The following is an 18,557-nucleotide window of genomic DNA, read 5'->3' as shown; positions in this document are numbered from 1 at the left end:
CCTGGGTGGCTCAGTGGGTTAAGCCTCTGCCTTCGGGTCAGGTCATGATCTCAGGGTCCTGGGATCGAGCCCCGCATGGGGCTCTCTGCTCAGCGGGGAGCCTGCTCCCTCTCCCTCTCTCTGCCTGCCTCTCTGCCTACTTATAATCTCTGTCTGTCAAATAAATAAATAAATAAATTTTTGAAAAACAAAACAAAACAAAAGACAAATTAAAATAACAGTGAAAACATCGCAAGGGTGTTCATACATTACTTGCGTTATTAAGACAAGGTGTTTTTTGTTTTTTGTTTTTAAGAGCCAGGGAAGTTTACCTACATGGAACTGGGACTACATTTCTGCTTATACACATAGTACGCATATATTATGCAAATGTCCCCGCGTGTGGGGTGTCGCAACCCGTGCTGCCCTCCCGCAGGTGGGCCCTCACCCCCGCCTCGCCCCCTCCCCACGCCCCGGGGCTTCTTGGCCGCCCTGGCAGCGCGTAGCTCGGCGCCAGCCGTGCGGAAGCACCAATTATCCTTGGCAGCCAGAGCCAGGCTTGTGACCGTCCAGCGGAGGTCTGAGGGTCACTTCAGCAAGAATATCTCAGACTATTTATTTTCAAGCAGACTGGGGACCGGGCAGAGGGTGTCCAAGCCTTCGCAGGAACCTTAGATCATTTCATCTCCCCACCTGGGTCATCGCAAAACACACATCCAGGGCTTTCCAGGCAAAATCCGGGGAATTTCAGGAGTGAGCCCTAACTGACGGAGCTAACCCGGCTGAGCGAGACGCGTCCGCTCGATCGTGGACGTGGATCGCAGACGTTCTTCTGCAAAGAAGGACAGAATCCGAGCGAGAACCTGCAGTGGAAAAATCCCGGATCTGCGGGATTTCCCACAAGGGAGGAGCCGGCTTCCTCACAGCGCCATCCCAACCCCTTCCAGCCGGTGGCAATGCCACCTGACCCGAAGATACGCATGGGCTTCACAGCCCTCGCTTCTAAAATTCAATTAAAAAAAAAAAAAAAAAGACAGTTTGTGGGGAACAATAGCTTAACCGACAGGGGTTTTATTTCAAGGCAATTCAGTGTTTTGGACCTGGGCAGGGTGCTTGCCCAGCATTATAAACGTGCTGCATAGCACCAAACTGTTGAACTTTTAAACGGTTCACTGAGCGTTATATGAATTTTACCTCAATTTAAAAACAAGTGAGATGACTCGATGCAGTGGCTGAATAAAAATTAACACCCAAGAATCAATTACCTGTACTTAGAACAGAAATATCCAGTTGGCGGGGGAGGGGGGGGGCTGGAGAGAAAGTCCATTTTTTTAAAAGAGCCACCAGACCTGAAATTAAACTTAACAAGAAAGGTGTGGAAATCTATGGATTTGAAATCGCCACATTTAATTTAAGGGCAGGGCAGAAATAGCTTGAATGTATATGGAAAGATTTGCCACATTGCTAGACAGGAATTCTGAAAACTGTAGAGAAGGTAATTCTACCCCCAGTCTTCTGTAAATTAAATGCAACCTTAATCAAAACCACCAATTTTTTTCTGGAAGTTGACGAATTGACTACAAAGTTCATTCAAAATTCAGAAAATAGGAAGAATGATCTGTGCGATTTGCCCATAATCCTGACAGCACAGATCCCTTCTTCCTTGTGTGTCTATGTTTTTGGAAAAGCTATAAAGCACAATGATAGCGATCTCGGGCTCTGTAGTTAGAGTCCATCCCAACTGTGCAACTTAAAGGTGTGTGTATGACTTAACCTCCCTAAATCTCACTTGTCATACGAATTAAGTGAAATTCTCATGTATGACTGCTTAGTCTCATTTTTCAGGCATAGTGAGTCCCAGCATTGAGGAAATGGTTCCCATTACACTTATATAAATACACGACAGCATGTCTACGATTGTATCGTACACTGTAAAATGGTTTTTTAAGCTCGATGTTCCATAAGGGACATCTTCACGAGTCAAAACATGTATTTTTATTACCCAGTGCCTAACCCAGCACCAACACCTACTATGTGCTCAGAATATATTTGTTACACGAATAAATAAGGAAATTAATCTTGGCTCATTTTTTAAACTTGCTCCTGATTGTAATGTTTGCTTTGGATTCCAGCATGTGGAGGCGCTGTAAATGAATAAGGGGTCCTCTGCCGACCGGCACGGATTACCTGTAATGTTCAAAAAACTGAAAACAGGGACACCTGGGTGGTTCAGCCAGTTAAGCGTCTGCCTTCGGCTCCAGTCATGATCCCAGGGTCCTGGGATTGAGTCCTGCATCGGGCTCCCTGGTAGGCAGGGAACCTGCTTCTCCCTCTGCCTGCTGCTACCCCTGCTTGTGTGCACTCTTCTTCTTTCTATCTGACAAATAAAGTCTTTTTTAAAAACCTGAAAACAACATTAAAATATCCATTAATAGAAATTATGGATAGACTTTGTGCTTTAAGTAATTGCAAATGAATTAAAACATTTCCATACCTATATTACCTGAGACCATGCATACCTGGAGGTCATTTCAATGTGAAGATAGAAAATATTGATCCACTTGGGTGTGGGAGAACCCAGGGTTTTGACTACTCCTCTGCAAGGCTGAATATACCCACTTCTCTAAGTGCCTCTATTGGTCAGACTTCTTGCTGCTTTTCCAGGAGAAATATGGTAACAACTGTTTCTTTGTGGGAGATGACCACCAAGTGAAATGTAAATAAAGTGAGCATTTCCCCGCAGAAAATGTGATTCTGGAGAAAGTCTGGAACCCCAAGAAACTATCTGTGTTTGGCAAGTCTAAGATCTTCAAACAGACACATCAGAATGTGTGACCTACAACCACATCTCCCACCAGCTATGCCAGCAGCTGGGGTCTGGAGCAGGACCGCCCTAATATTTGCAAACTGAGTCAAGATACAAATGGAGGGACGCCTGGGTGGCTCAGTCAATTAAGTATCTGCTTTTGGTTCAACCAGGGTCCTGAGATCAAGTCCCATACAGGCCCCCTGCTCAGCGGGAGTCTGCTTCTCCCTCTGCTGGTCTCTCTCTCTGTGTCAAATAAAGAAATAAAATCTTAAAAAAAAAAAAAAAAAAGATGGGGCCCCTGGTCCACAGCCCACCACCCTTCTCTTCCCATCTCCAACACCATCACCCTTCACCAAAGTTCCTCCTACACACATTTGGTCCAAACAATCTAGTTGGCCTGGCCAGCCCCGCCCACCTCCCTCCCATCTCAGCAGACATCCTGAACCACCCTTCAGAGTGTACATGCCATCCGCTGGGGGAACTGGCAGGAAACCCATACAGGCTCTGGAAAAATGGAATATGTTTCAGAAGGCTGGGGTTGTTCTGGGTGGGCATTTCTATGACTCTGGGGACCCCTCACCCTGTAGAGAAGTCAGCAGCTAGAAGAAGGCAAAGCAGGACTCTCAAAAGCCCATGCCGGGCAGAGCCCCATCTCCCTGCTCTAAGGAAGCGCTGGTCTACAGCCAAAGCTTCGATGTATTGGTGGCTCTCGGTGGTGATGCATTTGCCTCCCCGGGGTCATTTGGCAAAGTCTGTAGACATTTTTGGTTCTCACAAGTAGAGTAGAGGGGGTGCTCCTGGCATCTAGTGGGTGGAGGCCAGCTGGCTGTTAAACATCCAGCAATATACAGGATAACCACGGCCTTCCCAACCCTGCGAACGAAAAATTAACTGGCCCAAAATGTTAGTAGTGCCAATGTCGAGAACCCCTATGACACATGCATGAGTGTGGACCCCAAACAGACTAAGGGTTCAGACCCGTAGTCTGCTGCTGACTCATTAGGGGACCAGTTATTTTTCTCTCTGTACCTCAGTTTTCTCACCTGTAAAATGGGGTTAATGGAAACTATTTCCCAAGGCTATTGTGAGAAAGAAAAGGAACTTGCCATGTAAAATGCTTGGTACAAAGTAGGTCCCCAATAAATGTCGTGTTTCTTCAATGAGGAGGGAAGCCGACTTCACAGTCTTACATGCTTTTTGTGAACCAACTAGAAGTCTCTAAGTTTGGAAGAGGAGTCTGGCCATAAAAGCAAAAGAAGCTTTATATTATTTCAGAATGACTGTGGATAAAAAGTCAAGAGGAAATACGGATATGTAGAAAGATATTCTTAAATTGTGTTAATCCAACGTTGTACATACGAAATGCTTTATGAAGCTGTGGGCAGGAAAAACTGAGTTATACTTCTGGCAGGATTTTCCTTTTTCTGCAAAGGATTCTCCATATCAAGACACCATCCCTACACCTTCCGTGGCCTCTCCATCCCTATTTATTCCCCTGGCGCCCACCCCAGCAGCAGTCCCTAGATGTAGGGCAATCCCATCAGAAGTGACTTGCTGCCATCTGGTGGCAGAATTGGTAAGGGCGGCTAGGATTTTGTCCACAGATTCTGCCACTAAACCCAGGGCGAGATTTTACCACGCACAAAGCAACCATTTATTTAACAGCACCCAGGAGCTGTGGGGAGTGTAAAGAAGGACAAATCTCCACCTCTTCCCAGAATTAGATGGAGACATTTGGGTTTGGGGGCAGCTGATGATAACTTGAGACCCCTTCAAATCTGTTTTAACATGTTTAGTTGGAGTAGGGATACTCTAGTTATTAAAAAACTATTATCTAATAGAAATTATATATAGAAATTATTACTATATATAGAAACTATTATATAGAAATTATATAATTTCTCATGCTCAAATAAGGAATTTCCTACATGTGCTCATATAAAGCTTTAATCATTCACACTTAACTAAAAGAGATCATTTGTAATGAATAGATAGAAAACAACATCCAAAAATGCTAAAAATTCTTTTTCTGACTCTATCAGCAAAATGTTTTCAACTTTCCTGTGTTTCTTCTTCTCTTTTTTGGTTTCTTTCACTGTTTTCCTGCTGGGGCTACTTTCTGAAAGGCAAATTTAAGGCTCTAAAATGTAGATAATGAATCACCCCTCGTTGATAACACTGCTACTGATTTATTTCAGAATTCCAGCTGACTTTCCGTGCCTCTCGGGCTGGTAGTCTGACCCAGCACTGCCCCCAACAGATTGCACTTCCAGGGTACAAACATGCCAACAACTGTGTTTCATTCCTGATCCAGAACACTAAATCAATGAAAGTGGGACCTGTTTACTTTTCCCCAGATATGAATAGAGTTGCAGCTGGAAACCCAAGTTAGCTAGCACTCGATTTCCGATTCATTCCAGTGATCGTTTTAATGTTTATATTTATTATGACATATCTTCTATATCTAAATAACACATACATGTACCTATGTACATATATATACGTCACCAAAAATAAAAACATATATACCTAAGTACAGATCACCCAGATCAAGAAAGAGAGCACTGATAGTGACTTCTGAGTGCCTGGATGCTGTATCTCTCTCCCCCAACAAAAGGGATTTGAATAATGTTTTTGCGTCTTACGTGGATTGGGCCAGAGCGTATGGTTGAAAACCATAGAAATCAACTTTGATCATCTTAAACAAAAACGGGAATTGCTGAAAGCGGGTAGGGGTTCTCACAGAAGTCATAGGGGACTGGAGATCAGATCAGACTTGAACTTGCAGGAACCATCTAGACGGGGGGCTGGCCTGCCACCAGAGACATTGGGTACACCGCTCCCCTCCCCCCGGTTCACCTCTCTCCCTGCCCTAGGTCTTCTGAAACCACTGCTTAGACCTTGGTCTTAAACATGATCAAGACCCTTCTCTCTGTTTTGAGTTTCAAATAAACAGCCGAGTATCCACATGCTTGTTTCTCTCTGCATTTCCGAACTCCTCCTCTAAAAGCCTGAGAACTCACCAGCCAGGCAGACCAGGGGCCAGCCGGTCGTGTTTAGGAGTGGGGGAGGTTAATATTCAGCATTATCATCTTGCCAGTTATTAAAAGGTATTTCTAGGGGCGCCTGAGTGGCAAGTCGGTTAAGCGTCTGCTTTTGGCTCAGGTCATGATCCCAGGGTTCTGGGATCGAGCCCTACATCCCTACATGGGGCTCTCTGCTCAGCAGGGAGCCTGCTTCTCCCTCTCCCTCTGCCTGCCTCTCTCTCTCCCTGTCAAATAAATAAAATCTTTTTTAAAAAAATAAAGGTATTTCAATGGAAAGATCCTTGCTGTACCTAGTAGTAAAAGCCTGTGCTAAACTGACCCGCTGGGTGATGTAACACCATCTCCGTGTGTTACAGACGCCCCTCTTGTTAGCACAGCCCGTGACTCCCCTGTGAGGGGTACATAAGGGAAGGCCATGAGCCTTCTGGGCTTTTAATGCAGAACCCACTGGAGGCTGTCCTTGCGTGGCTCCCATAGGATTTCCCGTGGGTCTGCCTGCAGGGTTGCAGGGCTCCAGCCTGCCCACGAGGAACAGGGAGGACAGGCACAAGTAAGCGCCCAGGGGACAGCGGGTGAGGCCATGTGCGAAGCTGGCGGGAGAGGCAAGGTCCTGTGCTGGCCGTCACCACCAGGGGATGGCTCCTCCAAGCTCATCAGCCCACTTGCTCCCTACAGTTTTTCTGTGGCCCAGATGGTGTACACTTTCTTGATCACATTCCAACCAGCGTTTGTGGAGTCTTAGAAGCACCTCCACAGAGTCTCCGGTCCTCTAGGAACCAAGATGGACGCTGCTAAAAAATTAACCACGCTTATCTCTGGGTGGTGAGATTTTTGTTTTGTCCTTTGTGCTTATCTTATTTTCTCCCTCCTCTAAAATACGCCCAGGTGGCTTGTGTAATTTTGTTTAAGCCAAAAAGAAATCAATGTTATAAAGGACCCCTGACCCTGTGGGTCCCGTAGCTGTCTGCCCCTGGGACTTTAGCCTCCTCCCATGCATCTTGCTCTCTCCCAGCCACAGAATGAGTATATTTGCTCACATCTACAGGCAGTTAAGAAATGTTTAAGGGGTGAGGCTTACCTCTCGGCCAGTCTCGCCATTTTCCAGGCTGAGTGGTATAGAGACTATAGGGAGCGTGGCAGTAATCACAGCCAGAGTGATTCCGGAGGATGATGGAAGAACTTCTTCAGGAAAGGGGTAACACCCTGGGATGCGTCTCCCCAGCCCCCAGCATCAACTCATCATTATCAGGTCAGCAGACCATGCTAATGCCCTCTGCCCATGCCACGTCTGCTCAGCATCCACCTGACCTCTCAGCTCTTAGAGGTGGGCCAAGTTCTCTGCTACTGGTCTCCCCGGGACCACCTGCCAACCTGCTGAGGCCTCCGGCTTCGCAGTATCCAATTCGGACACTGACAGAAGTGTCTCATGGAACAGAAAGAGTTCAAAAAAACTCCAGGGGTGGGTCAGCATCTCTGGCTCCAGAACAAGCCAGTCGATGCGTCAATGCCCGCTTTGCTATCCCCCATTTCAGTACATTTTATATTTATTTTGGACTGGGTTCAGTTCTCTAAAAATGTGGGAAAGAGGGTGTTTGCCATCTTTGCTGATTTAGTAGCTTGTACACACATTTCCCAACCACAGGCTAGGACACTGGACAGTACCATTTTGGTTTAATCTCAGTAGATGTGTAACAGACCATGCTGAGGACTGTATGAACACCTTTCATTCATTCCCCGCCCCTGCTAACCTGTCTGTCTCCTCCCAACTGGTCTTAACCCTGGAGTCTCAGGTCAGATTGATGCTTGATATGAGTCCCCTGAAAAAGCCCTCTCTGCCTGAAAGTTTCCCACCCACTGTAACCCCAATGACAGGCACTTTCAATGTCCTTCGATCCTTTTTTAGATGACAGTTATAGGTTAGTATCAAATACAGATTCACCCTCCCAAGCTGCAATTTCCAAATCTAAAACGCTCTGCCACCTAGAAGTTCGTTTTGTGATTCATTTAACAACAAACCCTATTCTGAACTGCTGTGAAGCTGTTTACAACCTTTAGTTGTCCCATTGTATGATTCATGGCAGAAATACCAGAATATCAGGACTATTGATGTGTTGGGTTATGATACTGCCCCAGACCCCAGCCGGGATGTCACATAGGTGCACTCAATGCCCTACATCATCTTTGCAAACTTTGAGAAGTCATGGGAACTTTCGGATAAGAAATTATGAACCTGAATCTGCTTCTCTAAATATAATATTTGGTCTTCTATAGCCCAATTAATTTCTTCTAGATGATTTAGAAATGATTGAGAGGGATGAGTTCAAGTCCCCTGCTACTTGTCTGCTTCTTCATTTCTGACTGTGTCTCCTGTAATTGTAGCTTTATGCATATTGTGCTTTGTTATTTGGTACATATCTACAATCCCTATAGTCACCGTGAATTGCATCTTTGAGCATATAAAGTATCTTTCTTCATCTTCACTTTACTTGGTTTAAGATTATGACCTATAGGACCTCAGTGACTCAATCAGTTAAACACCTGCCTTCTGCTCACTCAGGTCATGATCTCAGGGTCCTAGGATTAAGTCCTGAGTCAGGCTCCCTGCTCAGTGGAGAGTCTGCTTCTCCCTCTCCCTCTGCCCGCTCCCCTCTCATGCTAGCTCTCTCTCTCTAATAAATAAGTAAAATCTTAAAAAAAAGAAAAGCTGGTGACCTGTGCTCTGTTTTCTTTGTATTTGCCTCATGTACCTTTTACATACTTTCCTTTTAGACCTTTCAAAAGACACTGTGTCCTAGATGGGTCATTTGTTTGATTTACAGTATAAAGGTGGGTCTTGGGGTGCCTGGATGGCTCAGTCGGTTAAGCATCTGCCTTTGGCTCAGGTCATGGTCTCAGGGTTCAAGCCCTGCATTGGGAATCCCTGCTCAGCAGGGAGCCTGCTTCTCCCTCTGCCTCTGACCCTCCCTGCTGCTCATGCCATCTCTCTCTCTCTCGAATAAATAAAAGAAACTTCAAAAAAAAAAAAGGTGGATTTTGCCTAAAGAGCAGTCTGAATCTTTTTTTGTGTGTGAGTTAAGCCTGTTTTAACATTTATTGATATGCCACATGTTAGCCTTAGTTCTATCATATTAAAATAATGTTATACGTAATAGTTTTTAAAAAGCTTTCACTAACTAATCTGTCGTCTTTGTTGCTATGACTAATTCCTCTCAAATTTCAGGTTTTCATTTTTGCTCTAGTTTTTACTTTTATTAGTTTTTAAAGATTTTATTTATTGATTTGAGAGAGAGAGCAGAAGTGGTGGAGGGGGGGTGGGAGTTGTTGAGCAAAGGGAGAGGGAGAGGGAGATGCTGAGCAGGGAGCCTGTCATGCAGGGCTTGATCCCAGGACTCCAGGAACACGACCTGGGCCAAAGACAGACGCTTAACCAACTGAGCCACCCAGGCGCCCTCTAGCTTTTACTTTTGTAATGACAACTTTAATAATACCTCTTGTTTTCTACTAACAATTACCTTTCTTTTTTTTTTTTAAGATTTTATTTATTTATTCGACAGACAGAGATCACGAGTAGGCAGAGAGGCAGGCAGAGAGAGAGGTGGAAGCAGGGTCCCTGCTGAGCAGAGGGCCCGATGCGGGGCTCGATCCCAAAATGCTGGGATCATGACCTGAGCGGAAGACAGAGGCTTTAACCCACTGAGCCACCCAGGCGCCCCTAACAATTACCTTTCTATAAACAATGAAAAAAATGAGCACATTTCTCTTCTTCCCCTTTTCTCCTCTTCTATCCAATTTTAGTCCATAATATCTTTCTCAGAAGTTGGTGGGGTTTTTTTCAGCTTTGAGGAATGTTCTTTGGCTCTCAGTTATTAGAGACCTAGCAATCGGGGAAACAGAGTTGACCTCTCACCTACTTTCCCCCTTCCTCTGCCAACATTTGTTACATGATTTGATATTGCCAGGACGCATAATTCTTACACCCTTTTCAATCACTGTAATGTGTAGGATTATGTTAGCTTGGTCCCCAGTAAATGTGTTCAAGGCTTGTTGCCAATCTTCCTTCCACATTTTCCCTGATTATCTCTGACTTGGCTGGCATTCATCCTCTGGGAGTTTTCTCAAGACAGGTCCACAGAATCAGTATTTTCTGATTTTTTTCATGTTCAAGACTATCTGTAGACTTTATAGTTGAAGGGTAATTTGGCTGGATATAAAATCCCTAGGTAACACTTTTCTTTCCCCTTGTAAGTATTGCTACACCATTTCTGGCCTTGAACATTGCTGGAGAGGACTGGAGGCCAGCCCGATTTTTTTCCCTCTAAGCATCTTGATGGTTTTGTTTAATCGTCTTTAAAGGTCTAACAACACCTTTACTACCTTATATCTCTAGGGTGACTCTCCTAGGCTAATTTCCCCTTTCAGATGGTAAAAACTGAAGTCTCCTTTGCTTCAGAAAATCATAGTTCTATTCAATCTGTTCCACTGTTCTGCTGTTCATCTTTGGAGGCTGCAATTATGTGTCTTGACTCTTTTTGCCTGTATTCTAGATCTATCATCTTCTCTCTTTCTAAAATTTTTCTCTCATCTTTTCTAAATCCTCTATTTTCACTCAATTTTATTGCCTTTCTGGTGTCTCTCCTCCACATCCCTTACTATGGTTTTTTCAATTGCCCCTTATTTGTACCTCCTTCCATTTCTAAACAAATTTTTTTAAATATTTTATTTATTTGAGAGAGAGAGAGAATGAGCAGTTGGAGGGGCAGTGGGAGAGGGAGAGGCAGACTCCCGGCTTAGCAGGGAGCGCAATGTGGGGCTCTATCCCAGGACCCCAGAATCATGACCTGAGCCAAGGGCAGATGCTTAACTGACTGAGCCACACAGGTGCCCTGTACCTCCTTCCATTTCATCATTACTTCTCTGATACTTTGGTTTTTTGTGGGTTCTCCCTGCCCATGCTTCCTCTCCTCCTGTTACCTCAACATCTCTGTGTTCTTTCTCTCTTCAACTTTTTATTTTGAAGAATTGCAAACTGACAACGTGTTAGAAAAATGCTACAATGAGCATCCACAGATCTTTCCCATAGATACACCGGCTGTGAGCATTGCCCCTTATCTTTCTGAACTTTTGCCCTCTCTTTACACACACACAGTACACAAACACATTTTTCCAAACCATTTCAAAATAAACTGCAGACATCATGACACTCCATAAAAACATCAGGCTGCAAACATAACTGCAATACAAATTTAACAATAAGGGCACGTGGGTGGCTCAGTCGGTTAAGCGTTTGCCTTCAGCTTGGGTCATGGTCAGGGTCCTGGGAAGGAGTCCTGTGTCTGGCTCCTTGCTCAGCAGGGGGCCTGCTTCTCCCTCTGCCTGCTGCTCCCCCTGCTTGTGCTCTTTCTCTCCCTCTCTCTCTTTCTGACAAAAAAATAAATAAAATCTTTTTAAAAAATAACAATAATCCCATAATATCATTTAATATGTAATCCATATTAAAATTTCCTCAATCCACCTCCAAATGTTAGGTTTTTTTTAAAGATTTTATTTATTTATTTGACAGACAGAGATCACAAGTAGGCAGAGAGGCAGGCAGAGAGCCAGGGGAGGGGGGTGTGAAGCAGGCTCCCCGCCAAGCTGAGAGCCCAATGTGGGGCTCGATCCCAGGACCCCGGGATCATGACCTGAGCCGAAAGCAGAGGCTTTAACCCACTGAGCCACCCAGGCGTCCCATGTTAGATATTTTTTAAGCAGTATCCAATCATACATTGCATTTGGTTGTTCTGTCTCTTCATCCTCTTTTAATATAGAACAGCCCCCCAACTTCCATTATATTTACTTTTTTAAACATACACCCATATTTTAGTTTCCCATATTCTAGATTTGTCTTGTTAGTTCTTTATATTTCATTTGTTTTGTAGCACTTATATTTTCAATGAGCTATGAGCTAGGTCTAAAGATTTAATTAGATTCATATTAAACATATTTGCTATAATTACATTGTGCATTTCAGACTGCATTCCGTCAGGAGACATATGACGTCAGCTTGTCTCATGATTAGTAATTCACAGTTTGATCACTTGGTTAAGGTGGGTAACTGCCAAGTTTCACCAAGGTGAAAAGATATATCTTCTCTCTATAATTATTAATTAATCTGTAGGATGATACTTTATCACCGTATGAATATCTTATTCCCCAGTTACCTCTTACCCAAAGGGTTTGGCACCTCTTGAGAATTCTTTTTTTTTTTTTAATTTTTATTTATTTATCTGACAGAGAGAGATCACAAGTAGGCAAAGAGGCAGGCAGAGAAAGAGGGAAGCAGAGAGCCTGCTGAGCAGAGAGCCCAATGAGGGGCTTGATCCCAGGACCCTGAGATCATGACCTGAGCCAAAGGCAGAGGCTTAACCCACTGAGCCACCTGGGCGCCCCATTTCTTGAGAATTCTTACCTGAATCAACTTATTACATTAAGGGTTCCAGAATGGGGACTCAAAAAAACTATTTGTGTTCTCATATTTCTATTTTGTGGTTTTCCTTCATAACAATGACGGGATTCACTTTTTAGAATTCAACAGCGTAATGTTTGGTCTGCTTTCTTCTGCTCTATGGCCATGTTTTCCTGATGAGTATTCTTCAGTGTTGGGAATTTTTCCTACTCTCTTCCTCTTTCATTTTACGGTGGGTTTAATTTGCTGCTGGGTATTACTCATCTTTGAATGGGCTCGTAATTTGCTTGAGGCTCCTGCAGAAGAGGCCAGGGGAGCCTTCCAGGCTCGCTGGTTTTCCCCACCATCGTCAACTAGAGACACAGGCTGCTGCCTACAATTACTGCTCTTCCGTCTGTTGCTTTATATACCTTTACGTGAAGGATTCAAGACAGCCGCAGAACCTTTGCTACTCTACCTCAGATAGGATGTGGTGAAAGTGACAGCGTGGGGTTTCCCCAAACTGGGCCACAGACACCTGGTTGCTTTGGCTCAGGCCCCTTGGAGCAATGGCTCTGATGGAAGTCAGCGACCACATAAGAAGTCGGACTAACCCGAGACCACAAAGCTCTGAGGAGACCCATCCTGGCCGCATGGAGATGCTTCACAGAGAGAGGAGTGTGCCAAATCGAGGCAGCAGACATGTGAGCGAAGGAGGCGCCCGTGGCTCACCTTAGCCCCCTCTGACAGCAGCTATAATAAGGAACCCCAACCAGCTGAGACTGCCGCATCTCAGAATTGTGAAAGATTCTAAGTTGGTGTTTTAAGGCATGAAGTTCGCAGGGGCTTTGTTATGCAGCAGTGGATAACAGAAACATTCTACTGGTTGCTGGGACCTCACTGGGGTCTAAAGTGTCTTCTGCTGTCAGCCTTGCTCACCCGGTCCCCAGAACTGCTGTGACAAAGAAGGGATATCCCTTGAAATTGACTTCTTCACTTTCAGAGGGCACATATATTTCTGGAACTTTCTCACATCTTCTTTGAGCCTTCCTGTCTGTTCCTCTTCATTCCTCTTCCTGTCACGTTTTCCTTTGTCACTTCTGCCTGCTCTCAGGCACTTGGGCAGCCTTTTCCCATATTTTGGAGTCTGCAAATTGTATTTGTCCCCTACTTCCATTAAAAACTATTGTCTGAGGGCACGTGGATTAAGTGTCTGCCTTCTGCTCAGGTCATGATCCCGGGGTCCTGGGATTGAGTCCTGGGATTGAGTCCTGCATCGGGCTCCCTGATCAGAGGGGATTCTGCTTCTCCCTCTCCCTCTACTGTTTCTCAGCCGCACCCCACCCTGCTCATGCTCTCTCTCTCTCCCTCTCTCTCTCAAATAAATAAATAAAAATCTTTAAAAAACGAAAAAACTATTGTCTGTATGGGGAACACCGGGCTGGCTCAGTCAGAATAGCATGAGACTCTCGATCTCAGGGTTGTTAAGTTCAAGCCCCATGTTGGGTGTTGAAATTACTTAAAAATAAATGAATGGATGAAAACTTTAAGTATATATATAGTCTGTGGGATTTTCCCTCCATTTTTCTTGTTGCTTTTGAATGATTTCCAAGAAAAGAGAGGAAAACATGGTTTCTGTGTAGAGGCCGCTTTTAGGCAAATAGGCTTGAGCGATGGAATATAGAAAGGGCCACAGTGACCTCCCCCCCCACCCGAATACACAGGGGCCAGCCGGCCACACACCTCAAAATAGCCACAGACCCTAACTGACCAGTGGGCTAGGTCCCGAACAAGGAAGATTCCATAGGGCGCCTTATCTTCCCTTCCCCCTTTAAGAATAGCCCCCACCCACTGCCTCTGCCGTCCTGCCCACACTCCCTGGTGGATTGAATCAACTTCCATCTCCTTTGTTCTGCCTCAGGTGAATTCTTTCACCTCTGGTGCCACTGGCCTCCATCCCATCATTACCCCACATTTGGGGGCCCCCATCCGATCGAAAGGCATCCCAGTTAGGCACCATATTCCACAAACACTTTCAGATCATGAGTCCCTACTAGATTTTCAATGCCTATATATATATTTTTTAAGATTTTATTTATTTTTCAGAAAGACAACGAGAGCAGGAAGACAAGCGGGGAGGGGAGGGGCGGGAAAGGGAAAGCAGGCTTCCCACTGAGCAGGGAGCCCAATATAGGACTCGATCCCAGGACCCCAGGATCATGACCTGAGCCGAGGTCAGACGCTTAACTGACTGAGCCACCCAGGTGCCCATCACCATCACCTCTCACCGGCTAACACTCCGGTTGCTTCCTACAGTTCGCTGTTTCAAGCGATGCTGCAGTGAGGATCCCTTTACCTAGATCCTTTGTGCACTCGAACAAGTATTTCTGCAGGAGAATTTTCCACAAGTAGGATTTGGGGGGCAAAGGCAATGGTTGATGGAGGGCTTTTTATGCCACAACAGAATATGGGGCAACAGCTCCATTTTGCTGGAATTGAAGCAACATTGCCCCTTAAGCAGATTCTCCTGGCTTCCACTACCCATCGTAAATCGTTCTGGTGCTGCGTTGCTGGCTCTAACTAGCCTGTGAAAGAACTGGTCCAGTCCAGTTTGGAAAAACTATGTCATCAATGAGTTTTTCCATTCAAACATTGGAGATTTCAGAAGGCAGAGGCGGAAGAAAGGAGCAGCACAAAGCAACACGAGAGAGCACTTAGGGGCCTAGAGCCAGGCTGCTGGGAAGATGAGCTTCTCAGACGGGGGTCTGCACAGGAACCCCACCCATAGCAACGCAAACTGGGCAGATTGCTTAACCTCTCTGAGCCAGGCTTTCCTAATCTGTGAGAGGATAGCAACAGTACCTAACAGGTCCAAGGTTATTGTGAGAACCGAAGAAGAAACGTGATTTCAATCACAGTGTCCGTTGCAGAGCACATGCGAGGCGACTGTCCGATGTCATTAATGTAACACAGAAGACCCTTCCATCCCCCAAATGTTACGGCATCAGAGGAGGAACAGAGGAAACACGGATAAAAGGATGGAGGTTGTCAGTTTCCTAGATTTTTTCCTTTCGGTGCAAAGGCACATAACTGGGAGCAAACAGAATGGAATGGGGCCGGGGGGAGGGGAGGGCAAGAAAGTATGTTCTCCCAAAGGGAAGAGTCCAGAGTGGGAGGTAGAAGTTCGGGTTCCTAAGAAATGTGGAGTAGCGGAATTAGTATCCTGTTTACAACGCTCGTGGGAGCTCTGCTCTTTCTCTGTGTGTCATCCATCAGTAGATGCCTCCCCACATCCTGGGGAGCTTTTAACCGATCTTCTAACAGGGCCTGACTGATGAACTCTCACGGCCTTAGGCATCAGACAGATGTGTAAAAAGTAATGTTTTGGCATCAGGGTCCCAGGTATGGTTGCACATGTTAAAAACGAAACAAAACAAAATTCAACCAAGTGAATTTGAAGATCTAACTGGCATTATTAAGTGATTCATGAATCAGGCACCACCCCGTGGAGCAAGTAGGGGGTGACTTTGAAAAGTTGTACAGAACGGAAGGTTTATATAGGAAGGAAAGTGAGACAAGACTGTCTTTTTACGTCATCTTCCTTTGCGGGGGGGGGGGGGGGTATGGAGAAGGCCCGTGTGACAGATGACCTCACTGATGCTTATCAGAAAATTCCTGACCGACCAGTTAAGGCTACATTTGGAGGGGAGGTTGGAACTGCAGTTAGATTAGGTAGGAAGCCCCATTTTCCTGACTTGGCCCGCCCCAAGTGACATTTTGGGCCTGGGACATTTTTTGCTTTCTGCTTTGAATTGTAACCATCTGGTCACGTATGGTCTTCTATGGACTATAAAGTCCCTGAGGGCAAGAACATGTATTAGAGTGTTTTATATTCCCAGAGTGCCTGTGATCGTTCTGCCCTAGTACTCTGTTGGGGGCCTCTTCTGACCTGCTCCCATGAGAGGAAGCAGCCTTCTCTTGGCCTGTTTCTGACCCTCCAGGTACACTCAATCCAAGTCATGTGGGAAACAAAGGCAGAAGAAAAATGATTAAGTGTCCTTACTACCCACAGCCCACTGACAAGTCCCTAAAACAGGTAGAGTGACATTCCTCTAGGAACTCAGCTGCCTCAATGTTAATACTTTGCCAAGGGCAAAAGGCAATCTTAGCCTGAACCCCGGGATCCTAAGCCTACTTTAACAAATAAAAATTCCTTTGGAAACTTCCTTTGTCTCTAAACCCCCCAAGGTACGTATTGGCAATCATCCCCCAAGCATATGGCCCACCGATACACATCTGAAGGGTCTCACAACTGAGGTTTTATTAGACGGTAATAAATGTCTTTTTCCCAACAACAGCTAGCCCCCTTGAGGTCCTAGAAACCTTGCTTCCAAAATTCCTTGGAGACTTAACACTGTCCTTAACCCCCTCCCAACCTGAAAGTTGGAATAGAACCATTCACTCCTCACCACCTCTGTGCAGATCTTTCTGCCCACAGGTCCTGTCCCCGTTCTTTAATAAAACTACCTTTTTCACCAAAGATGTCTTTCTTGGGGGAAAAAAAAAAAAAAAGAATTCTTTCTTGGCTCTCAGCTTCAAACCCTAATATCTTTCCTACATTGAGAGGGAAAGGAGCTCTGTAGCTGATGTGCTTTGCAAGTAGGGTTCCTGAGCCAAGAAAGAATTCTTTAAAGGTTTTTGGTGCAAAAAGGTGGTTTTATTAAAGCACAGGGACATGAGGGTTGATTACATACTTTGGAGTTGGGGGGATGTAAAGACCCGGGAAGTTTCCAGAAGGATTTTCATATGCTAAAGAAGACTTACAGGATCCTGGAGGCCTAGCTATTGTCACCCTGAAGTTGTTCTTCCCTCCAGCAAGGCATTAAGACTGAGACAGTTGGGAGTTTCTGGAGGAATGTCATACTCTGCCTGTCTCAAGTATTTTTCAAAGGGCTGCAGGTTATAAGGAAATTTAATTTTATCTACATTTACTTTGCCTTTGTTCTCCACATCCTGCCCAGGGCACCGGGGCACGAGAGGGATCCCAAAGAGACCAGGTTCGGCCACCTGCCCTTGACAAAATCCAAAGGCAGAGAAAGTAGTGGTGGTGAAACAAGAAAGGAGTTCATTTCAATGAGGCAACACCGGGAGGACCGCGGACTAGTGTCTCGAAGGTGGTCTCCGAAGTGCCGAAAATATGTCCAGGTTTATACAAGGAAAAGGTGGGGTCAAGGTTGATGGGTACATTCAGAAGCGCAGGAAAGGTCAGGTCGTCAGCGTCATGGGTGGGATCTTGGGGGCTCAGAGGGCAGCCCTTATCGCTCAAGGGGGTAGTTTTGTTCCCTCTGGGGATGCCTTGACCACAGGGTCTTTTGCCTGAGGTGAGCTGGAAGGAAGATCTTTTTTTTTTAAATTAACATATAATGTATTATTAGCCCCGGGGTACAGGTGTGTGAATCATTAGGCGGAAGGAAGATCTTAATCAGTTAGAAAGTTTGAGGTCAAAGTGATGGTGGATGAAATCCTCTTTCAGCTTCGAGTTCCTGTCCCAAGGTCACAAGTTCCTGTCCCAAGGTCACGATATTCAGACTACAAACTGTACTCTTCTCAGCTCCAAGGAGCAGCACCTTCCTGTGTGTGGTGGAAAAGGCGTGGATCCGGTCCCCCAGCCTTTATCAGGGTGCCCACCCCCCGCCCCGGGGCCATTTTTAAGTGGTTCCTCATTCTGAACCAAAATCTGTTCCCCCGAAGGGGTTCACAACCTGTCCCTGCCCTGCTCTTGAGACCCTCCCCCGACAAAGCCTAACATCCCATTTCGGCAAATATGAAACTGTGAGACACCACCCAAGCCTCGTGGGTTCCAACCCAGCGAAGAGGTCTGTTCTGTCCTACCCCTGCCACTGGGACGGAGGTGCTGTGGTTTTGATGTGCTTTTGGAATACAGGTGAGGTTCGATGGGGTGAGGTCCAGAGCCAACGTCCAAGAAAGAATTCTTGAGACATCTTTGGTGCAAAATGGCGGTCTTATTACAGCTCGGGGGCAGGGCCCATGGGCAGAAAGAGCTGAGGCACTGTGAGGGCCTGAGGAGTGGCTGGTTATATAGTGGGGAGTTGGGGGAAGTAAGGAAAAGGGAAGTTTCAAAAGAGCTCTCATATGCTAAAGAGGACGTGCAAGATAATGAGGTCTTGCCTTTGTTGAAGTTGTTTTCTGCTCTAGCAAGGTATTGACATTAAGAGAGTTGGGAGATCCCCGGAAGAACATCACAGGGGCCCCACCCAGGAGTGTCAGCTTGCGTTCT

Source organism: Martes martes (assembly GCF_963455335.1).
Source record: "Martes martes genome assembly, chromosome: 7".
Lineage (NCBI taxonomy): Eukaryota > Metazoa > Chordata > Mammalia > Carnivora > Mustelidae > Martes > Martes martes.
Note: the sequence above shows the minus strand (reverse complement) of the source record.